General features: G+C 35.8%; 1 pseudogene; it reads right to left on the reverse strand.

Annotated features, from left to right (window-relative positions):
* Positions 1-26,321, reverse strand: part of LOC109052912 — an 82,000-nt pseudogene that overhangs the window by 20,842 nt on the left and 34,837 nt on the right.

A 26,321-nucleotide genomic window follows, 5' to 3' on the forward strand; every position in this document is an offset into this window, starting at 1 on the left:
TGTTGTTTTTTTAAAGAAATTAATACTTTTATTTAGCAAAGGGATATTGAATTAATCAAAAATTAAAGTAAAGACATTTATGTTACAAAAGATTTCTATTTCAAACAAATGCTGTTAAATCCTAATAAAAAGTACCACCGTTTCCTTAATATTAAGCAGCAAAAGTTGCATGCAAAAGTTTTCATCATTAATAATAATAAGAAATGTTTCTTTAGCACCAAATCAGCATACCTGACTGATTTCTGAAGGATCATGTGACAAAATTAATTTCATAAAATTCATCTGTTCACCTGTTTTGAAACCCACACTTGTAATAAAATGTGGATCATATTTATTCCATTAAAGTTATGAGTGGAGACATCACTGCATAAGTTTGAGCCTCACGAATGTCTCAATAATGAGTCAGAGCCAAAGACGTCTCATTTCAAATATAGCTTAATCAGCATAAAGAGCCAGGCACTGTTATGCAAGCAGCAGTGCAAACACTGTTCCCATTCCTCCCGCATTCTTCACTGCTTCTCAGTTTAGCTTAATGCAAACTCTAAACAAAACGGTTAAGCCTCTAATACAGATATAAGAACACAGACACTGTGTTTACGCAAGAACAACTGCATGATTATCTATGTAAAAGCAAGGTGAATCACAAAAAAAAATGATTGTTTTTTTAAACCAGTACCATGCCCAAACTACAGAAGTGATATGAGAAGTGATAAGTGATATGTAAGGGATAAAGTACAGTCAGCTGGAATCAAGTATTTCAAAGAGCCATGTAATAAGTACATTTAATGTTTTCTTTTTCACACCAGCAAACTATTGACATACTATTAACAAACTAAAGTCCTATCAGCCTTTGCTACAGCTGCCTGCAGAGAGAAAAGAAAATGCTTACTATTCATAAATAGCCACCCAAGTGATAAATTATTCAAATGGGTACGGCAATAATAAACGAATGCAGTCACAGAACTGGATGTTATGAATAGAGGGAGCTTTAAAAAAAAGAGATGTAAAATGTAATTACTAGGCAGCAGTCCCACTGGGAGAGCTCAAGCTCATCTACAAAGAACATGAAAGAATAGAACAACCCAACAATACAAAGGTTCAAATGTCAGCAAAAAAAAAAAAAAAAAAAAAAAAGAAAAGAGAGGAAGTGGCATGAGATAAAAGTACTTATTGCAACAATACTGGACAGTGCAGGTGCTGTTAATGAGTAAATTGACCCACGTACCATTAGGATATGGCGTTTCACAGAGGGTAAGGAAATCTACAATGGAATAATCCATCTCCAATACTGCCGTGCTCTTTCCATGCATGACTGTCAAGCATGGTCGTCGACCAACAGTGTCATATGACAAACCACCAGAGAAGATCATAAATGGATCCCTGTTCAGAACACAAACATATACAGTACAGTGAGCTTCAAAATTTGGAAAGTTTGTGCTTGTATTTTTCTCAAATTATATTATTATATTATCTTATAGTAAGAAGAAGCTGAACTGAATGTCTTTTAGAATGTCTTTTCTTTTAATGAAAGAAGCATTTGAGCTGCATGAACTCCACAAGTTTGTTTATTTGGTTGTGACCTAGAAATCATGCAGAATCTTAAGTACTTGTTATTTATTTTACATTGTAACTTTTTGAGCTTGAAATTCATTTTAATCCCATATTTCAATGTGATCTCAGACTTCTGGACTCCATTTTTCAACTCCACATTTATTTAAAAACATCAAAAAGATTAGCTGGAAAGGTTTAACTTATGAACACTGGTTATGCTGGTTTGCTGGTTATCAGCTTGAACAGCACAAACTAGCAAAAACCAGCCTGGACCACCATTCATGATGGTCTAAGATTGTTTTTGTAACAGGAAAAGTAAAGATGTATTGCTGCAGGTGTGTACTTACCCTGCTCTAGTGGTCTTGTACTCTACTTTAAGAATGGGTTTGCAAGGCTCTGGCTTTTTTCCATCTTTAGGCTGCTTTCCTGAAACAGAATCGGACTCATTCAGAGAGTTTCCTAACTTCCTTTTCTGGCTCTGTCCCAAACTTTCTAAAGACCCCATGAAATCACCTGATGAGCATGAAACCATTCATGTATTTCTGATTGAAATACATGAACTGGGGGCAGTCATGGCCTAATGGTTAGAGAGGCAGACTTGTAATCTGAGGATTGCAGGTTCGAGTCTCAGGTCCGGCACGAATTGTTGGTTGGGGGAGTGAATAACCAGCGCTCTCTTCCACCCTCAATACCATGACTAAGGTAAGACCCTTGAGCAAGGCACCAAACCCCCAACTGCTCCCCAGGCACCGCAGTAATATGGCTGCCCACTGCTCCGGTGTGTGTGTGTGTGTGTGCACTTGGATGGGTTAAATGCAAAGCACTAATTCCGAGTATGGGTCACCATACTTGGCTACATGTCACTTTCATTTTCATTTTCACCTCTCCCACAGGCAAAAATTGTATCATAGAAGAACTATGCAAGTACTTTCATAACAAAAGGTAATGTTCACTGTGAAACAAACTGATTTATGTAATTTACTTCTCCTCCAAAGCAGTTTGTTGAACGACAATCCTAAAACTGTAAACGTCCCAAAAAATCTTCAGTTGAAATGGTGATTCTAGGATTTGGGTCTTTAGTTGGGCTCAGAAGAATAGTTCTTGCCTTATGTGCAAATAGTTCAAATATTGCATTTAAAATATTTTATTAACTAATTTAATTAATTAATTAATTAACTTAAATAATTATGCTATTATTTATATATTTAAATATACATAAAAATTAAAATAAGAAAAAACTGCATCTGCTTAAGAGAAAAATGGAGCAGATTAGTCTCAGATTTTTAGTGTGGCTGAGATAAAAGACAGCGGGGCTAAATCCTCCCTAAATAGGGCCTACTAATGCATATGAATTGAAAATACTAAATATTATTTTGTTCAGCAGGCTTCTGACAATATTTTATGGCTTTTCCCAATTATTTTTGTTTCTTTGTAGATCTGGCTGTCTGATGTTCTCCTCTCATGGAGGCAGGCTGAGGCTGAGAGGGGTTCTTGTATCAAGAGAGGACCGGAGTAGAGTATCTTTAATAGAACGGGCAAGGATGTGCACCAATGGGATGAGCATGACCTTACCTCACTCATCACTAAAGACCACAATACAGGCGGTCTCCATGGAGGAACAAAATGAAAATGAAAATTAAAGCTTCACTTGAAATGGAAATCAGGGAAGGGGAGGTGATTGTTTTAAGCTTCTTTGTGAAGGAGGGGGAGAAAAAAAATTACAATCCTGAATTAACAAGTCTTTGAGAGAGGTGTCATACAACCTTGTGAAATAGACATAAGAGCAATTCATTTAGCAATATTTTCCCTGACGAAAAATACATTTGAAGAAAAATGAGTTTGTGTGTTTGAGCCAGAAAGAGAGAAAGATCACTAACCGTGTGGCGTGATTGTCTGTGCAGGCTTGGCTGGGGACTTTATATTCCATATGGTCAGTGTGCCGTCTGAGTGACTACAGATAAACTGCTTCCCCTCATGGTGCCAGGCCACAGAATGGATCGCCTGTGAGTGAGAATGACAGAAAAAGAGCAGGTCATAAAAGTTAGTAATGCTTGCATGGGGACAGGCAACTCTTCTACAATTTTTTAATAGATTTCCTCACACACGTAATGGCCAAGAACATGACCCAGGGGTGTAAGTTGTGCCTACCCAGGTTGAAACAAGAGGCATGCTGGGATAAGTGATATAAAAAAAGACTGTCTTTCTGGAGTTGAGCAATACAATTGCTACGAATAGTAAAGCTAGTAGGCCTGTTAAACACATTCTGCATCTGTGGCTTCAGCAACATGAGGCCTGCAGTCTGCTTTTTAGACCATCAGCATTTCTGCTGCGGCTCTATCAAGAAAACATGAGAAGGAGTATCACATTTACATCCAAGTGTTATTTCGTTTTACACAGAACTGTACCCAAACCCCAAAGTAGCTGGTTTTAAAATCATGTTGCTAAGCTATTTTAGCAGGACAGAGATAAACGCCACAATTTCCCTTTGCAATATTTCTGGAATCAAGTCACATGTTTGGTATTTTCTGCAAGCTATTTAGAACCAGAACAAGTGCTTCTCTATAGAATATTTCTGTAGCCCAGCTGTAGTGTTTTTAATGTTTTTGAAAAAAAGTCAAGGCTGCATTTTTTTTTTATCACAAATACAGTAAAAACAGTAATATTGTGAAATATTACTCAAATTTAGAACATCTATTTTTTAAATGTAATTTGTTACTGTAATTTTTTGCAGCCATTTTTAAGTGTCACATATTCCTTCAGAAATCTGGTCAGAAATAAAAAAAAGAAAAAAAGAAGATATATATATATCTTATATATCGCTCGTGGCATTTTGAAATTTTCAGGATTCATTGACAAGAACATTTATTGAAAAATATGATTCATTAGTTGCACATCAGTAGCTTTGTTTCTTTATATAACTTTGTTTTGTACTGTTGTTGTATTGGCTGAAGGCTTTGGCAATACTATGGGGAAAACAGTCAGGCAAATATAGCACAATGAATGGAACAGAACTGAATCAAGTGGAAGAAAAAGAGAGGAATGCACAGCTTGAGATTTATGTATTGAGAAAAAAGGGAGCGAGTGAAAGCACAAAGAAGGCTGAAAGAGAGTTCTTATTATTTTCTAATTAAGCGCAGTCTCCTCTTGTTTAGCATAATGATGGCGGCTCTATCTCTGTCTCCGGCAGACAGTGTGAACGAACCTCAGCAGACCTAACTAATCAATGAACCGAGCCAACATCATTTCAGGAGCATCCAGAGAGGAGGAGCCGGACGAACACACGCGCACACACCCACACACACAAAAATATACTTAAGCACAGCTACATACACAACACCTGACTACGATTAGGAAGGATTATACTGCAGAGCAAATTGCTTGGGCACAGTTATTCAGCATAAATGTATTTTTGCTGGACAACTAACATTCAATGAAGCTTAAAGCAAACTACTCAGAATTGCATACTACTATACATGCTGCAAACATTTACTTTTTGTGCAGCGTATAGTATATGACCAGACGTTTTTTGAATGCATGGATTACCTGGATGGGCTAGTACATTTGCTAAAATATGGAACAAACTAACCAATTTTATTTCTGTGCAGCCACTGAGCAGCACTTGTGGAAATACACATGCAACCATGTAGCAAACTACTCTTTAATGTATGTTTAATGTATTATGTTTCATATAAAAAAAATTCAAATAATAACACAAACAATAAAAAACAATAATAATATTATTAAAAAGAGTAAGCTGATACATACATTTACAGATCATTTTTAAATTACTATCTCTGTCTTTCAGTCGTTGATTGTTAGAATTCATACATGCAAATGATAGATTTCTCCAGATAATATAAGGGCCTTTCGCACTGCGGGTACCTTTTCATAGTACCAGAACTAATTGTGGAACTACCCACTTTTTGGCGTTTTTGCACCGCTGGAACTGGGTACGATTTTAGTACCGGACTGCCTTTTTCGAGAACCAAATTAGCTCCTACTCCAGAGCAGGGTCTAACCAGCACAACTGGTACTACCTGTGACGTAAGTATACATTGATTGGCCAAACATGTATGAAAATGCCCCTTACCCGCCCAGATTTAAAACGCTGTGTAAACATACTGTAAACATTGTGTCAACATATTTCGTACGTATGGAGAACAGCTGAATGCTGAAGTGCCGGCACTTGTAGCAAATGTAGCACTGCTAGTTGTCGTTGGAGATTCTTAGTCCTCCTTTCCATCCTTTCAATCACTTTACGTATATGTCGACATTCCATGACCATTATTGTGAAACCCGCGAGACACAACAAAAACACAGCTCAGATCACAGCGTCCTCCATCCTCCTGTTGTTAACATTGTTCTTCTTTTTGTTTCCATTGTTGAATGTTGGTTATATCCTTGAATACCCTGCAGTACACTAGTACTCCATAGCTTCTGACTTTAATCATACTCATACATTGACAAGGACATGTTGGATGACTATATGCATGTGTGTATGTGTGTGTGTCAGCTTGAGAAAGGGCTGAAAGATAAGCAGTCTGCCTTATTAACAAGATACCGTGACCTCTAGCCCCATTCTGTTCTATCCTCTATATGTTTCTCTCTCTATATGTTTCTCTCTCTTTGTCACACTGTTGGAGATACCCACAGACATGGGGAGCTGTGACACAGTCATACCTCTGACACATGCATTCACACAGAGGCCCAATTAGAGCTAAAGAGGTCTGCTGGCTTTACTGCAGACAGTCACAACCCACCTCTTCGGTCCAAAAATATTGCTGCAACTGCCCTCATACACACAAAACACATCATTCATGCAGTGAACATCAAGCCATCCGAAACAAGGTCAGCTGGTCATCTTCTCCAAAAATGATGTAGATATGTATACATACAATATAAAACAGTGATACATTAATTACAACAAGAGCTTGTTAAGGCAATCATCATTATTACTTTGCCTGTATTTACAGCTAGGGATTTGAACAATCCATTTTATACCCTTCAAATTGTATAATTTGTTGAGGAGAGGTGTACTAGGCTATTACTTTTGTGATGGACAATAAAATGGCCAGGAAAAAGTCTCATACACTTACACTGAGGCAGCAACCTGAGCCATATCTAGAAACCAGAATATCTCTTTTGACTTGGCCCAATAAGCAATACCCTAGCAACCACACAAACCACCCTAGCAACCACAATGGCATTGCAACCTCCAACAACACCTGAGTATCAAAGTGAACTGCCAGTGGGCTTTTTGATTTTGGGTTGTGATTTCAGTCAGTAAGCGACCAACCACATAGACCACCCTAGCAACCACACAGCGATGCACCAAAAATCACTCAGAACCTCTTTGCAACCATATAGCAACACCCTGGCAACCTTTCACAACACCAAATCACCATAGACACATGGGGTTAGTCTTATTTGACTTGGGCCAATTTACAGGACAATACCCTAGCAACTACCAAAACACCCTAGCAATCACTTATAAACATTAAAACAAGGATGCAAAAAAATCTCACTCTGTGCACATAAAAATGAATACATGAACAAGAAGAAGTAGGAATCAAGATTATTAAAATCTCTATTACACAAAAAAAGAAAAAAAAAAACAAACTGCCTGTTATGTCCGTCCTTTATGCTACTTGCACTGATGCTATCCTTATCCTTATTTCAGCATTTCCATCCATCTATAACAACACAGCTCCTCAACGCCTCAGTGCTAATGCTGCTGCTCACGGCACCTCAGTGAACCCTTCAGCACTAATAGCTTCCCATGATCTGATATGATGTTAATTCTGCTGTCTATTGCACTTCTGTGACCCCTTCAAAGATAAAAAGATTCCCAGGCAACATCTGCATAACTAAAGACAGTCTGATCAACCTGTCTTAGCCTTTCCCTGGTCTCGCCTTCATAATTATAAACAGTACAGTAAAGGACTATGTGGGGTCTGATGAACAATGGTGTTTCATGGTATGAGCGTGACTCTGTGCTGAGCCAAAATGACACCTTGCTACCCCTACGGAGCAGTGAATTGTAGGACATTTATCTCTGCTGTACTAATCAATCAAGTTAAATGAAGGCAGGAATAAATCAGACATCCAGTCAGGCACAGTCATTCGTCAGGGTAAAGATGAGTTGTTCTATGAGAAATTAACTCTAACTCACACACACACACACACACACACACACACACACACACACACACACACACACACACACACATACACTAACACAACAATGAGGGAGTTACAGTAAGAGATGGATTTTACGTGTATATGTGTGTGTGTGTCTGTGTGTGTGTCGGTTTTAATTCCTTTGCACTTTGCTTTGGGCACATCATGCTCATCATAATAACTAATGTAAACTGGCTGCAACTGTTGACAAAAGGCATTGAACCAGCTTAAACTGGAGTGGCAGATTAACTGTATGTTCTACAGGGGATTTTCAGATGCATGGTAATAATTTCAAGGACATGCAGACAAAAATGACTATTTCTGGGGAAAATATAAATAAATAAATAAATAACATTTTAAAAGCTGAAATGAAACGTTACAACCAATTCAAGAGAGCTGAAAGGGGGACATTCCTCAAATTTCCAAGTTTGTGCACTTTTTGCAATATTATAATTATTATGAGTTTGTTTGTATAGGGACAGTACAAAACCAGATTTTTTTTTAATACATCCTTTTTTTTCAGCAATAATGCATTCAACCAACCAAAGAGACATTTAGACATTTAGAATTTATAGCGTTAAAAAAAAATTATATTTCAAATAAACACAGTTCTTTCATTAAGGAATTCTGGAGGGGGAAAAAACAAAAATATGTTTTCAGAAATAGTAAGCAGCACAAATGTTTTCAAGATAATAGTATGAAATATTTCATGAGCACCAAATCAGCACATTATAATGTGCCATTTGACACTAAAAATTCAGTTTTGCCATCACATAAATTCCATTTTAAATGTATTAAAGCTGAAAACAGTTATAGCTATTTTAAATTTGACTAATATTTCACAATATTACTGTTTTATTGTATTATTGCTCAAATAAATTCAGCCTTGGAAAGCACTAAGGAGTTCTTCCAAAAATATTTAAAAATATTACCGACCTGAAAGTTTTGAGGTTTTAAACAAGAAATGTATTTATTAATGACTGCAGCAAGTTAACCACTTTGTAAATATACTTTAAATTGTTCACTTGCTTTAATAATAATTGAATAATTATTATATTTTGTTAAAGTTTTGTATATTTTGTTTTGTCTTTTTGCTAATTTTGCCTTTCAGTAAATCAGTTGAGGGAACATTCTGTAACCTAATTAATATTCATGAGTCATGAGTTTATAAAGTGTCCTTCAGAACATTCCAGATGAAGACAGTTATATGAATGAATGATTGAGAATAGGCAGAGCTTAGAATCCACACACACTATTGCCACTCATTCTTCTCAATACTAATGTTCCTTTGACACCGTAACACCAAGCTGAACAAACTATGTTCTTACTTAAAGAGATTTAATCAAAACATCTCATGAATATTTGCTCAACGCATTTCCATATTCTGGGCATTTGTGTCCCTGCAGGCGACAGGAGTCTGGATTACAACATTGTGTGACAATACATACCTCGTCGTAAGTGTACCGGTAGTCAGCTCTCTTTGATTTCAAATCCCACAGCACTACGATCCCAGACTCAAATCCTATTATGAGCTGAAACATGAAGGAAGATGTAGGGGGAACAAGAAAAGAAGGAAAATAGGCCATCAGTCTGTTGAACCTGACCTGTGAACTAATGAGAGTTCATGCAGATGGCGACGTAAATCTGAAAGTAAATTATGTGTTTCATCAAAGTAAACACTGAATAAAAAATTCAAGTCCTTTTGTCTGATTGTTAATCCAAAACAAACATTTATTCATACTCCAACAAAATCAATGAATCATACAAAACATTCTGTTCAAAACATAAAAGAAATGTGTGAAAAGTTCTTATCACCATAATTCAACTCTACATTTATAAAAGAAATAGCTCACCTGAAAATGAACACTTTATCATGACTATATGACTATTATGACTTTTAAGATACTTTTATAGCACTTTTTAAAGATTGTTTAAGCTCCATAGCTTCAGTCTCAAGTTATTGTACTGTAAATGCAAGGGAATGAGTGGTCAGGAAATTCTTCAACATTTCTTTTAAAAATGACATGTACTCTGCCATCTTAACTTTAAACCTCTTTGTTTTTAGAGATTCAGTGATAGTGTGAAATGATAAAGTGTCGGAGTTCTGTCAGCCAAGAGCGAGGGACAATGTGTCTAAGGACTTTAAGACCCATTAAGAACTGAGTGGAACTGTTATGGATTGATGCCCCGTTCAGGGGCAGAAGTGGGATGGGAGAGAGTGGATCATCCCTATAAAGGCGCCTATGAGGAGCTCCCAGCTGCCAGAAAAAAAGACAGACAGTTTGTCATCCATACAAAGGTAAAACCCCAGTAGGTGACTGTGCGCTGGCAATTAGCGAAGGTAAAATGAATGTCTAAAAAGATGCATTTGGAAGTAGCTGGAGCATTTGTTCATCTCCTTCATATCTCCTCGATCATTTGTTTTCAAAAACAACATAATTTGCTAACAAGATGTGTGAGATTAGACCCAATTACTGAACTGTGCTGCACTGTAGGAAAGAAATGTCTCATGAGTTCAGAATGGAGAGAAACAAGAGCTTTGTGTGAAGTAAGGGAAATGAATTATTCATGTCAGGAAGTTTTGATTTGTTTACATGTAGATGTGTAGGCATTTCCTTACCTTGCCCTCATCCATAGGATTGTCACTAATGTGAACGACTGGGCCGGGGTGGGCCTTGGAGGACCTGTGGGAGAGAGACAAGTTTGGGATTGGTGTTAGTCAAGGAGACAGGATGGAGGAGTTCAAACGCATAACGGGAAATACAGTATGAAGCCAGCGAGGAAACAATCCTTGGGGATATGCGTGTTTGACTGTGTGAGAGAGAGAGACTACTGTTCAAAAGTTTGGGGTTGGTAAGTTTTGTTTTATGTTGTTGTTTTTTAAAGGCGTCTCAACAAGGCTGCATTTATTTGATGAAAAATACAGTAAAACAGTAATATTGCGCAATAGTATCCCAATTTAAAACAGTTTTCTATTTTAATATAATGTAATTTCTTCCTGTGATGGCAAAGCTGAATTTTCAGCAGCCATTCCTTCAGTCTTCAGTGTCACATGAAACTTCAGAAATCATTCTAATATGCTGATTTGGAATTTATTTATTTATTTTTAATAAGACTTCAAACTTTTGAATTGTAGTGCATGTTGTGATTTTACTGGTGTGTAAGTTTTAAAGCAAAAAAAAAATAAAAAATCCTGAGTTTGAACTTTTTTCCGGGGCTTGGGGTTGCGGGGGTGGACACATACACAGGGTTATTTGGCAAACAAAAAAAGAAAATTATTTTCCTTGAAACTAATTAGTAATGTATCTGCCATTGCCATTAGCCCTTGACAGGCTCAGACTAGAGATTATGGTGGGATATTTGAAACAGCAATACCAAGAAAGGTTACTCACTACAATGTGGTGCAAACACATACAACATTTAGGATGCTTTTGATATCAAGTTTTGCTGGTTAGCTTTGTCCTTGACAGGGTACAAGATGATCTACAATCTAAAACATGAAATTTCTGAAATAGTTTTGTTCAAAAGAAATAATGGTAAATTAAATACTAGGAAATTAATATAAAATAGGAAATATACAAAGAGATTTTATTACAGAAAACTACAGCTCAGTTCAAATAACAACAACAAAAACATTAAAATGGTCCAAAAACTGTTAACTTAAATAGGGTTTGTACAGATACTGCAAAATAAAATTCCAGGACTTTTAAGGACTTGCACTTCTCTTTTGGTTTTCAAGAACTAAAATCAGATCTTACTTATTAATCAATATTGTTATTATCTTTCAAATTCAAATAAATAAACTAATAAAACAAATGGCACAAATAAAGTGCAGCACATGCAAAGAATGCAATGACTGTGGCAACTTTAACATTTGAAAGGATACTATGACAAAGTCATCATTTTCATTATTCAAACTGATTTTATTTTCAGGAATATATGAGTGACCCAAAGTATGAAAGCTATGTCATACACTTGGAAAATTATGAGCTTTATCACGCTTATAGACACTAGGGGTGTGACAATACTCTTAGCTCCCAAGGTGAGACAAAATGCAGATACTTGGTTAACTAGAACGAGACAATGTGTTAGTACTTTAAGAAATTTTCAAAATGACAAAATATTTGTCCTTTAATCACAAAAAAAAATAAAATAAAACAATGCAGTTGTATTTTGAAATGTTTTAACTAATCTAGTGCTTAACTAATGATTATTTTTGCTAATCAAGTAATCTGATTATTTTGACAAGTAAGTAATCTGAAATTTTTTTAAATAGAACTAAGTGGAAAAACAGGCTTTAATATGACTATATTTATATATAAAGTAACAATGATGCAATAATAATTGGACTCAAATAAAGCATCAAAACCAAGTACATGGTTTTATTAAACAACACTGTTAAATACACAATATAATTTGCCTATATTATAACAAATACCTGCAGAGGGCGCCAACGGCCTGGTGATGTTTCATGTGGTTCAGCGTTTAAATCCATTTAATTTTAATATTTGGCCACATGCAAAGTCAGAAACTTTTATTTTGAAATCGCGATGAACAATAATTCTCATATTTAGAAATATGTTGATGTATTCTCCTGTGTTGGCATAGGTTTAAATGATTTACATTACAAATCAAGTGAGTTTTCCCAGATGAAAGTTAATTAAGCAACCCAAACTCCCAGAGTTTAGCCCCTTTCACACATACAGTCTTTACTGGTAAATTAACATTAAGAGATCATGTGTGAAAAGGACCTTTTTAAAAATCCCAGTAAATTCATACTGGCAATCATATCATTCTTATGGAGATAATGTGAAAGCGCCGCTGCTTTTTAAATAGCTTTTCTATGTAAATATGATGCTAGATGGAAATCTTTGACCATTGTGCCTGGCAGCTTTTTCAATGTGTCGCACTGGAGAGCCAGGCTTCTTTTCCATTCATCAGCTAATGCCCATCTCGTGTTTATAAGAGCAAAAACTTCTGATTGGCTAGTAATGTTAGTTTGGTTGAAAGTGAAAGCTGTGTTCCTTTCATACATTGGAAAGCGAACTCATGAACTCAAATGTGATTTCAACACGTGTTTTTAAATGTAGGACAACTTTTATTTTCCGCAGCCAAATGCCGCACGCCGGAGATCCGGCACGGTGCCAGAGAACTTTAAGCCCTGGGTGTGTTTATGTATGGAAGCATATACAGTAGGTAGCAAAATTCAATTTAAAATGCAATATGCAAAATGGCAATGCAATATTCAAAATGGAAGCACATAGGTAGCTAAATTCAATTTAAAATGCTATATGCAAAATGGCAATGCAATATTCAAATTAGCAACGCAATATTCATAATGTCGTTCGAACTTTTGATTTTAGCACAGAGTATGTGCCATGTATTTCTCTGTTCACGTTCCACTTCATCTGCCAGTGAATTCAACTATCTTATAAGATCTCCAGCCGCCATGTTTCGAACGATCTAAATGTAACACGCTTCTGCCAATCCCGGCCTTGAAGCAATGATTGACGGAGGGTGGGTGTGGTCAGCTCGGAATGCATTTTCAAAGCCGCACTGAATTTTGCTACAAATATCCCACGGCGTCATGATGAAAATGCAATCCTAAATGTCCTAACTGTTAGTCTAAATGCATTTAGGACAAATAGCATTTAAACGATCATTTTGCTGCCATTTCTAAACTGTCTAACACATATCAAGTCAATTTGGGTTATACATTTTCATTTTGCAAATTATAAAGCGTTAAAATTAGAATGCAATTTACATATTAATACTACTGTTGGAAGTGGCAAATTTAAATTCTATAATTTCATTTTCATTTTGCACCAAACTTTGCACATATGGGTAATGGAAAATGAAAATTTAAATACAGAAATGCATTACCATTTTGAATATTGCCTTGCCATTTTGAATATTGCATTGCCATTTTGCATATTGCATTTTAAATTGCATTTTGCTACCTATGTGCCTTCATATTTATGAGTGTGATTATCAGTATGTTTCCCAGCATGCTCCAAAGAATTAATACATCAGTTCAGTTTGGTATCCCATACAACTCATAACTAAAAACCATGGTATATTCAGAGTTTTTCATAAGGATTCAAATCCTTCAAATAGTTTGACGAAATGAGTTTAGACAAGAAGTCCAGTACTGGCTGGGATCATAGAGATTTATCACCACTAAAATGGGATTTTTCTCATAAAAATATCTTCTTTAACAATACATTACAAAATCCAAGAGTGGGATTCGTGCCATTCAAATCTATTCAAAATGAAAGGATTTTACATAATGCATCGAATAATTCATGACAGGCTCCTATAGAGGCATCATATATTCAATGTTGTCCAACTAAAACCAAGCTTAATACATTTTTCCATCCAGATACTTACTCCATTAGGCTTTTGAAATATGACACCGACAATCAGACAGTCAGTTTCAACCTCAAGATTATTCACAGTTCAAATTTCATTAAATACATGAAAGAAGCTTTGAGATCTCCCCGGGACACAATAGTGTAAGCGAGAAATTTTACAAGACCACTACTGCCCACTCATTTACAGCCAATGAATAATATGCCATCATTACTTTAGTTAAGAAACAGCCCAACAGATCGAAAAGAGTAAAATATTTAATTCTAATAAATACAAGCCTAATAAAAAAGCAGCGTATCTGCTGATCTGATACTCTTATTTACATTACCCTTCTCTCTATACATCACAAAACAAGCTGCCTTGCCACCATAGGTGCTACTTTAGCTAGCAATATTGTGGAAACCCATAAGCCATTGACTGTACTAGCAGAAGTCTTATTCCTTTGTACCCTCTGACTACCCAGCAGGCCAACTGTGTTGTTGACGGCTCTCAGGCACAGCCTTAGACGCCTATAGTGGTGACAGCCGTGGCATAGACAGGGGTCCTTCTCTCCCCTCCAGCTACATTCTGTTGAGCTACAGCATGGTGAGGAGAGACAGAGCCTTTTACGTCTGTTACGGTGATGGAAGTTCGAAAGACAGGGGTCCTGATCTGCATCTATTTCCTTCAGTGCTCGTTGGGTGTCTAAGTTGTGACTGACAGGTACATGGGGAATAAAAACCTGTAACACAGGGCTAAGAACACTGAAGTAATGAAATGGCCAGCCCAGAATCCTGATCTAAACCCGACTGAAAATCTCTGGAAAATCCTTGGCAACAAAGTTATGGCTAAGAAACCCACTACAGTTACCGAACTATTGAAGAGACTAATAAATAAAGTTGGAAGAAGAGAGGACCAAGATCACACCAGCACAGTCTGAGAAACTAATGATGTCCTGCAGCCGCAGATGTGCTAAAGTCATTCAAAGCAAGGGGCTCTACACTTTCTACCATTTTTTGACAGCTGTAACCCTACAACATTTTATTTGTAATCTGCTTTAAGTCTACAGTGGCTACTGTTTATAATCACTGTGTTTTCCACACAATAAAATTTTGCCAAACATGTTAGTAAAGCAGTGGTATACCCACAGCTAATATTCCTTCAAATTTTGAGCGATGAAAATGAACAATATTTCAGAAAAAAATAAAGTATTTATAGATTGTTCTCCAAACAGGACTAACCAGTGACCTTAAAATTTAGGTATATACATGTGTGTGTGTGTGTGTGTGTATACATATATATATATATATATATATATATATATATATATATATATATATATATATATATATATATATTTTTTTTTTTTTTTTTATGGAATATTGCAGAAATTGTTAAATGATTTATCAGCGTGCATTTTTATTTAATTTATGTGCCCCTTTAATCTTTAACCAAAATAGCAAACAACAACGATCCAACAATTTAATCAATTCCTTATGGATAAAATACTTTTTTTTCTTGTCTGAGAGATCAATTCTCTCTGATATACATCACAATAGTGAAGAAAAAACACAACTTCTGTTTCATTCAGACTTTAAGGGTGTTGTTTACACATATAATTTCTTTAATGCATCGTGAAAATGTAATTTTTAGCAAATCTCACAATGAATATTGATTTTTCATTAATTATAATTTTATGATGACTCAATTAACTTTTTTAAATTTTTTTTTATTTTAGCTTAAATTTGTAGGTAATAATAGTAAATAATATTACTATTTTCCTAAAATAGTAAAGAATTTTATTAACAGCAATTTATTGGCCATTAAAAGGATGTGATTAAAATATTCAAAACTGATAATGTTAATTTAATTTAAATTAAAAATGTAGATGTTCATATTCTAATGACATATTGACATTATCATATTCTGTATTGATATTTGCTGAGAAATTCTCAAAGATAAATCATATGCATTATTGTAGCAGAATAATGTATTTAATAAAAAAAAAGACAAAGTTCACATAGGACACATTCACAAAAAAGGTACTTCTTCACTTCAAATTTGAATTCCTTGTTCCTTGTAATCTCATTCATTTTATTGCATTTTTAAACAATCCTGGCAGCCCTGAAAATACACATAATTATTTAAAATAATATGTAACCATAATGTTCATTTGAGGTCCTCATTTCACCACATGAACAGATAAAAAAAAAAAATTGTATCTAAAGCCTCCTTTTGTAAAAAGTAGTATTCATCTTTTCTGTCTGATATGATCAAATGTCCAGTATTCTAGTTGAGAAGAAAAGTCTAATATAATATTTTTCATCAAAAGAAAAAAAAAAAAAAAAAAAAAAAACCTACTCTCACCCGGCACAGTAACCAAACTCAGTTCATGAGGTCAACAACTACTTTCGGCACAAACTGAGCCCTGTTTAGTTAAAAGACAGAGAGTGAGTGGGAGTGAAAGAAAGAGAAGGAGGGAGCAGTAGCACCTACACACAGAGATTAGAGTTGCAAACATGTTGATAGAGTGACAGATTGTTAACTACTCCGTTCCTCAGACCTTGAGATCCTAATTTAATTCCCCCCAGTTCCCTCCTATCCCTCAACCCTTACTTTAGGAGAAACAGGCTGGTTTTAGAGAGCTGATCACCATGGCAACAAGAATAGGATGGGCAAAATCTCATTCTGTAACTGCCGCCCTGTATCTCATTCACTCAAGACACCTTATGATTACATAATTTCACCGTTTCACCTACATAATACCCTCCTACCCACAATCCTTTTTTGAGGTCCAAAATAATTATCACACTATATGCACGTACCTCTTATTCTCACACTTTCTCTCTGATTGTGAGGAGTGCATGTTGACTTGAAGTTTAATTTCCTGTCATTAGGAAAAACCACAGGGAAAGAGCAACACAGCACAGTATCTGCTTCCATCCCTACCAGCTGTGCGTGTACACGTGCGGAATCCAAGATGCAATTTGCTCACACTTTCAGCGAGTGCATCCATTTGCTTTAAGGAGTAACACCTGTCGTGCAAATCGAGTCTCTGAAATGGATGTCACACAGTTAATAGACTCTAAATAAATATCATAAAGGTATCCTCTATATACTGTTTTAATGACAGTACGAGTACGTATACAATCCCGGCATGCCTCAAAACCTATTGCTGTCTGCTTAACCTTGGCCAAGGAGAGATCCATACCTCAGTGTCTCTGTTGGCGGAGATCTGTATTTATGACAGCACTGTCACACAAAAAGACATGCACAGACTAGTTGGAACACAGAGACAATCTGGTTTGTCCAGAGGGCATGTTGGCATTTCCTTGTGCCCAGACTGTGCACCTGGGAACAGCTTAAAAATTAAACAACCTGCTATCGTAATCCCCTCTAACATGCCTCGATGCCCCCTTGTCAGTGTGGCATCACACATTCCATTATGCCCATCTTCCCAACAGCCCACACAATCAAAGTGCTAACCTCCATGCCCCTGTACTATAATACAACTCTGTGCTACTAACACCTGCAGCAACAAACTATTTTTCTCAATGCCTGACATCATGCCCACATCACCCACCACTGTGTTATCATGCCTACAGCAGAGTGGCATGCCAGATTTATTACTTTCAAACAGGCACACGGTTAGCTGCTGTGGTGTATCAACTACTGTGAAGTACATTCTGAAAGTGTTTATGTAAAAAACAACAACATAGTGATAAAAAATGATCAAACATGTATTGACCTTCAATATACTTATGGGAAAAATATTTTATATTTTTATATATAGAGAAATGCATTATTTATTTGTATTTTCTAAGTGGCGTTTCTTTTTATGTCATATTTATTAAATGTTTATTCTAATACTATATATAACTAAATATTGGTGTTAAATTGTATTTAGACATATATTTATTATTTTGAAAATGAAGGGAAAACAAAACTGGCCATTGTTGAAAAATGTATTAAAATATCTAAATACATAAAATATATTTATTTATTTTATTCATTTATTTCATTTTTTTTTTACTTTATTTTATTTATTTATTTTTGAGGGTCAGGACTTATTTTGTGCCTTCTTGTGGTAAGTGGCTTTAAAATTTATTCAATACATGCCAAATAATAATCTTACATTGTAATAGCATTACTTTGTGATTTATGCTAATTTTTTGTTATGGACATATGTGACCCTGGACTACAAAACTAGTCATAAGGGTCCATCTGAAAGCTGAATAAATAAGCTTTCATTGATGTATGGTTTATTAGGATAGGACAATATTTGGCCGAGATACAACCATTTGAAAATCACCTTTAAAGTGGTCCAAATAAAGTCCTTAGCAACGCATATTACTAATGATAATACATTTTTTGATATATTTACGGTAGGAAATTTACTAAATATCTTCATGGAACATGATCTTTACTTAACATCCTAATGATTTTTGGCATTAAAAAAAAATCTATAAATTTTGACCCATACAATGCATTTTTGGCTATTGCTACAAATTTGCCCGAGCTACTTATGACTGGTTTTGTGGAGCAGGGTCACACACTGTATGTGATGTATGACATATATGTACTGTAGATGTGTGCATTTGTGTGTTTGAGAGACAATGGAGAAAATGCCCTGCTCAATGACATGAGAGTAAAGCCACGTTGACTTGCTCATTTAGTCTGTCACTACAGGTATAACAGCAAAGGGCGGAGCGACTCTTTCAACAACTGCCCTTCCTGTCACAAGGGACACAATGTGTCTGTCTGCGAGTGTTCGTTTGTGTAAGTACTAAAGCAAGAGTCAAGACAGGACATCTGTCTATACTAACACTGATCCGATCTGACACCTGTAATTGCATATGTGTGTGTGCGTGTCTACACTGTCTGGGTCTCAAAGGCTCTGCAGCCTTTTCAACGGGTCAGGGAGGAAAACAAAACTGCTGACAAAATGTTAGAATGAATAATTGAAGAACTCATGGTACCTACGGAGAAGAGTGATGGAGGGAGAGCAGGTGTATTGACTATTTAAAATGGCATTTGATTGAAAAGATTGCTTAGTTACAAATAAAACATAACAAGGCTACAGGAACAATGACAGATGTGACATATATGATATATTGCAAATCAGATCTCAGGACTCTGTGAGATTGCATTTCATTTCAAATCTGTGTGCGTGGCACTCACAGTTCAATGGCTTTGTTCCACATGATGGTATATCCTGAGAGGGTAAAGGACTCCACATTTACAAGGTGGATGTTTCCTCTTTCCGTGCCGATGTACAGCCATTTACTTTGGAAGGGCAGATGACAGAACGTTATCCTACAAAAGAGGAATGAAGAGAGAGTAAATTTGTTATTATTTGAAATATTTCAAATTCATAATAGAACTGCTCCCATACTCAAAAACACTTCAGCCACAAAGGCCTCATATGTCTCCATTGAAAACGTTATATGATTTCTCAACTTAACTGATTCTTATCTGAATTTATAAAATTAATTCAAAACAACATATATTTTATTCTATTCTCCAGTGTCATATTTGGTTCTTTTTGTCTGATGCCATCCGAGAAACTGTTTAAAACAGTTGGATCAACACTTGATACAGCAGCCTATATTATAAGGATTCTCATTCATCATACTTTAAAGGGTTTGGCTGCTCAAAATTCACTGCAAGACATAGTATATTGCTGCAAAACGAATATTTGAGCAACCTCATATAAGTGCACAATGGATTAGACACACTGGAACTCATGCCCTTGAAGGTTTCTTTTGGAATATCAAACCATTTCAGTTCTATAAAATAGTGGGAAGGTAATGTGAAGTAGAAAGATAGACTCTGCAGTCATGCATGGACTTAACTGAAATGGGAATGTTGGAGGCTCTGTATTAAAGGGGTAATTCACAGTTGGCAAGATGGGGTTTTAATAAAAGTCTATGCAGTAGAAACTGCATATACAGAGAAAATGGGTTGTGGTGAAAAAAGGTAGGAAAACTCCATCAGGCTTTCCATGAGCAGGGACTTTAGCTGACAAATAATCATTATCAATAATAATTATTAATAATTAATCTTAAGGGTTAATCTCAGGATTTTTGGAGCTGATCACTGATCGTTGGTCATGGGAAGCAGTATCTGCCAATACAATCACCGATACTGATATTTTTGAAGCCTTCTTTTGATCATGTAGAATTGTTTATAGTGATGCTTCAATTAACAAAATCTTACTAAATAAGTCCTTAAGTAAACTAACTTTATAAAAGAGCTTTCTATTTGCATTAAAACCGGGACAGTACAAATGAATATGTTTCATGGAAAGGAGGGTCTTGCAGAACATGCATAGAGTTGGGTCTGCACCTTTAAGCAAAAATGCATGAGTCAGTCTTGTATGACCTATACGACATCTGATAAAGACCACTTGATCAAATCTGGTTTTAGGTAAGATTAAAAATCTGTTTGAGATTTCTGGGTGGATTTCATGTAATTTGCCTGGCACCAATTTATACTACCTTTTTAGTTCAAATACGCAGATATCATAGCACACACAACTCATTTAGCATGTATAATAAACAAGTAAGATGTTACTTGTTACTGGCATTAGCACAGTCATTGCAAATAGAGTCAATGTAGTGTTTACCTTCTTCTGGTCTACTCTTCAGCACAATGCTAACCATAAAAACTTCAACATAACAGAAACTCTTTTAAATGTCAAACATAACAGCATTAGGCATTAACAGGTCTTTCCCTTCACTACCTGATTTCCAAAGTTATTTTATAGAGTTAGTACAACTTAATTTTTAAATAAATTCAATTAATGCAAAAAACTGAGTTTAAATTACACACAATATTAAGTTCATGTAATGATCAACATCATGACAACTGACCTCACAAAATAATGAAAAAAAAAAAAGGTTTAATTAAATTATTAAATTAGAATTTATAACTTGCAACCATGTATTTATTTAAGTTGTGGTAACAGGTCCTCTGAATCATTTTTTAGCATTATGTGAGGCGGCCTTATGTGTGCGTGATTTCAGTGTGCATGAGCGTGAGTGCTGAATGGTTTAAACACTGGCAAGATTTAAAAAGAAATGCAAATTATAAACTTTAGTGACTAAGCAACATTACCTGGATAATGCAAGTGACAATTCCTGTGTCAACTCTGCAGCTCGCTTATAGTGCAGACCATAATGTGCTGATTTTGAGAGGTAAAGAGAGAGAGTGAGCGGTGATTCACTCACACTGTTTGTGAAATTACATTTCACAGTGTGATTTTATGTTTAATTTGTGTTTTTTTTATTAATTTGTTATGGATTTTAATTAAGATTTATGAATTTAATTATTTTACCCATGCTGGACAGAGACTGAGACCGTGCCACTGCATGTCATGCCAAACCTCTCATAGCAGGCGCATCGTCAGATTGAGTTCGGTTTACAAGATCTGCCTTTATTGAGAACGCCAATCAAACTTCCTAAAGTGATTATCGGTCGATAGCGATTCTTAGCCGATCAATCAGAGCACCCCTAGCTTATCTTATGATAGTCTTGTTTAACTTCTAGTGAAGTTCTTAACAGCAAAGAGATTAAATGGAGACTCACTTAAATTTCCACCTTATTAGATTTTTCTGAGACCCCCGTAATCTCAAGTGTCTCTTTCAGAGATTCAACAGAGACATCAAAAAATGTGCCCAGATTTGCCAAGATACCAAAGTCTGCAAAGTTTGTGATTTCAATAAAACCTTTTGCCCCATTTAGTTCAAGACCAATTTACCTGAGATTTAATCAAATTTTATAGACTCTGTCAGCAATTGATTTGTTTATTAGGAGACACATTTGAGACTGTTTATAACATTTCCTATTCCCTCAAATCTCCATAATTATGAAAGAGCAACCTCTGAGAAATAGCCTTTTCATGTGGGAACTACAGGTAAGATAAGTTGCACCAAAAGCTAGCGCGTGAAAAATTTAGAACATTCAGGATATTGACAGTCAAGTGCTCCATCAATGAACCACACAATTTTCTTCCAAGCATGTAATTTATGTCATTCCTAAGTATAAAAATGCTTAGTTTAACTTGAGCTGCAGTTCTGCTAGCTCAAATCAAATGTACTTTGCTTTGTAAAAGTGCAGGAAGCTCAGCTACTGGAGTCAAAGACTGGGCTTCTGTTTAATCAACACTAAAACTGAAATATTACTCAGTCTAAGGTCTGTCTAAATGATTAGTTTTCCAAAACTCATATGCATCTTGATGAACAAGTGTTTTTTTGAAAAGGTGGAGCATATGGTATAATTTTATGAACAAAAGGCTTGTTTGTTTTGGTGCTGTGCAAACGGCTTGCCTCTCACCCCTTTCACACTCCTTTTTCCCTGCAACACGAGTGCACACATACACCTGCCCCCAACACTTCACACCAGCACCTTGCAGCATCATGAATATATTCATGAGTGGAGTGCTGAGAGAAAAACCATGCATCAAACACAACACACTTCATTTCTGTCTATCAGACAGATGTGCATGGAGAAGACATTGAAAAACGACATAAGTTGGACTGCTGACTGCTCTCTATTTTTTCTCTCCCTTCAGAAAGGGAAAACATTAGCGGCTTTTAAAGAAAACACACATGTATTGTTATTCAAAATGTAAGAATGAAAAACTCCAAGAGCATGAAAAAAAAAAACTTTCAGAAGGCACTCAAACACAGTTTAAATATATGCACTACAGCTCTACATGTATACATATCACAATTTACCTCAAACTATTCATTTTAATTTATAATTTATTATTTTTATTATACAATTATATATATATATCTTGATATTTATGTCTACATTATGTCATCATCTCAGGTAAGTGAAGATTTTGTCAAAATTACTATCCATTTCTAAAATTACAGAAGGTTTAAGTGGGAAAAAAAAACTTATTAAGGTCTTTTCTGGCACATTTTCCATACTTAACTAATGATCCTTCTTTAATTCATTCATTAATTAGCACAGGAAAGAATTTATAACATCTATCACTTGACTTTGAGTGTGCGTTTCATGAAACTAAGCAAGATTTGTGTACGTGTGAGAGTGAGGTTTGCATATGTGTGCATTCAGATGGCTTTTCTGAGACGGTGTGATAATGAGATAAATGAGTGTATTAGCATGACAGACGGATGCCCTGCACTCCTGACATTTGGCTTGCTCTTTACTGAGCCTTCGTCCTGCAGGGACGCACATACACACACACAAGCAAAGAGCAAATCCATTCAGGAACAACCTTAAAAACCCGCCAACCTCCCTGATCATTTGTTATGTTACAGCACCAGGACGGCATAATTTCTTCTGTAACACTGTGTCTGTAGGTTATAACGGCTTGCCTAAACATTGCCTTTCATTGGCATCATTTGGGAAAATTCATTTTACAGCTCTGAATGATTGAGACACCAGGCTCAATGAACAAATACAAGAAGATTCATAATCAACGACAATGTGTTACTTCAGGCAAGCCAAACGTATAAAACACACAATTGACCAGCTGCACATGTACAACATGGAGGAAAAGAATCTGCTTTGAATGAGCTCTAATTTATTTCCTCCTGTAAATGTTAGTAAGAACAAATTTGCAGCATTTAATTCAGATGAATTTTTGTTTTTCTTATTCATCAGAATGGCTTAAGTGCAGCAAAAGCATTTCAAGTCAACACAGTCTAATATCTTTTTCATACAAAATGCTTTAATGTGCAATCTTGAGAGCATTTTCAGGGAGCAGTTTTAATGTCTATACCAGAAAAAGAGCAATTTTTTAACAGGCTGTTCCTCTCTCAACTAGGGATTCGCCGATTGATATTCATATCGGGTATCGGCTATGATACTGCCATTTTTCTCAGATTGGGTATCGGTTGTGCAAATTATTCTGTGTTACTTCTGAATGTGAATGTGAGCTACATATGAATATTTAAGTCCTTACATTAAAGTTCACACAAACTCTTTCCTCCGCTGTGGCTGTCAGTCATTCGTTCAGCCTTTAAACCCTGTTCACATTCGATCACCAGAGTTAACACGGTAAAGCTTTCTCCAAGATCATTCTGTGTTCCCATTATTATACTTGATTTGTAAATACATGTCTATGATTTTGCAAAAAGGACTTTATATTCTTGCCGGAGTTTAATGTTGTTTTGTTACTTGCTACCAGGTGTCTGTGAGAGCAAAACACGGGCGTAGAAAAGACTATAATTTTTTATTTTACGTGCACAGTAACAGAATTTTAAAACCGTTAAAAGAAAGGCTCAATAACTGTTACATAGATATAATACACTATGCATCAATTTTTTGTCTTCCCTTTGTGCTTTGCATGTTTTAATGCAAAGCGTTGCGTGCTGTGAGTCACAAATACAGTGCAGCACGAAGCGCTTACAATGTGCGCATCCGGTGTGCAGAAATATGCTTGAAGCAACATGGAGTCACAGCCTGAGGCCGTGTTGCTTCAAGCGCATCATTCTGCACACATTGTAATCGCTTCGTGCTGCACCGTATTTGTTTTGTCCTAACGTATCTATCATATGTTGTTGCCTTATTAAAAAAATATGCTTTACATTTAAAAGAAATTTATTTTCATTTTATAGTATATACTTGTATATAAATACATCCATGAATGTTTTTAATGAATGGATTTTGTAATAATACAAATAGCAATGTGTAACATTTTACCATATTTAGTAACAGTAACAAATATGGTAACATTTTACCATATTTAGTGCATCACTTTTATTTGTTCCCCACAAAATATTGTTTTTTCACTAAATGTTTGGATTTCTAAAATTATTGTGCACTGATTTTTCTAGAATAAATTTGCTGCCGAATTATCCACTAACCTAGTTTATGATACATTTTTGTCATAGATTATGAATATACATAGACCTATATTTTTTCATATTTGTTGTTTATTTTATTTTCCTTTATAATGAAGTAGTCTGTATCTAGTAGAATGTGAAAGAATGATTATCCATTCCACAAACAGAGATATATAAATTCTACATTTATTTAAATGGAGGGGGGGGGGGGGCACTTAACTGGTATCGGCTCAGAATCGGCCAATACTGAACCCTAGGTATCGGAATCTTTATCGGAGAAGAAAAAGGTGGATCGGAGCATCCCTACGCTTAACCCTCTCTAGTTGTTGTAACATCTTCTGACAGCTTCCTGTCAGGACGTCAGCTTGTGTGATGCCCATGGTGTCCTGACAGTAGATCAAACTATGTCCCACCCAAAAATATACTTTCCAAAAAAGAAGGATCTTTCAGCATCACAGCCCACAAGTCTTTTGTGGGCCGATTCTTGTTCCTGAAAGGGTGATAGTTTGTTTTTATGTTTATGTATCTGGTGTTCAAAATCTACTTTCAGAAGTTTTTTTATTGTATTTTTATAAATACATAATAATATTAATTAATATTAATCACATATAATTACATAAAATATTATAAAATAATTCTACATATATAAAATGATAACGCTCAGAAATACATTACATTATGCAAGTAAAATGTGCTCTGAATGCCAATTCATGTTAGCTTTACAGCTCAACACCAAGACATTTTATTTGCACTCAGGGGCACAGCCGCCCCAGTGCAGCCTCAGGGGCGAGGCAGGTCACAAAGGGAAACACTTTCTAAATGTCAGGAACACTGACACATCAGTCCTATACCTATAACCCCTGCCTGTATTTTCTGAGGCAGATACACATGTGCAGAGACCCGCACACACACAGAGTTATGTGGTAAAAACTTGTTTGACCCTGAAAGCCACTGTTGGCGTGTTGTCACTCTCATCAACAGGTTGCCTTATTAAAAAAATATGCGGGCTGCCTCATGTCTTATCAGAGTCCACAGCTGTCCAAACCGAATCAGAAGGTTACAACCTTCCTGCACTGATCTATAGCTATGGGTGTGATTAAAGGTCTCACACATTCTTCAATTCTTGCCACAGAGTAGTTTCCTTAGTATGAACACGTCACTGTTGAGGAGAATATGAGCTGAACGCAGGCAGCGTACACTCTTCCGTGTCAGCCGCGACACAAGGAAACACTTTTTCTTTTAAATCAACCCATAAATACACACAGAAAACGTATCCTTGTGTCGCGGCTGACACAGAAGAGCGTAAGCTGCCTGCGTTCAGCTCATATTCTCCAAAAGAATATCAGAATAAACGGTTAATGATGGGATAAAATTATCCAAAATACTTTGTCATCTGAAGTATAAGTATGTTTA

This window comes from Cyprinus carpio, chromosome A20 (genome assembly GCF_018340385.1).
Source record: "Cyprinus carpio isolate SPL01 chromosome A20, ASM1834038v1, whole genome shotgun sequence".
NCBI classification, from domain to species: domain Eukaryota; kingdom Metazoa; phylum Chordata; class Actinopteri; order Cypriniformes; family Cyprinidae; genus Cyprinus; species Cyprinus carpio.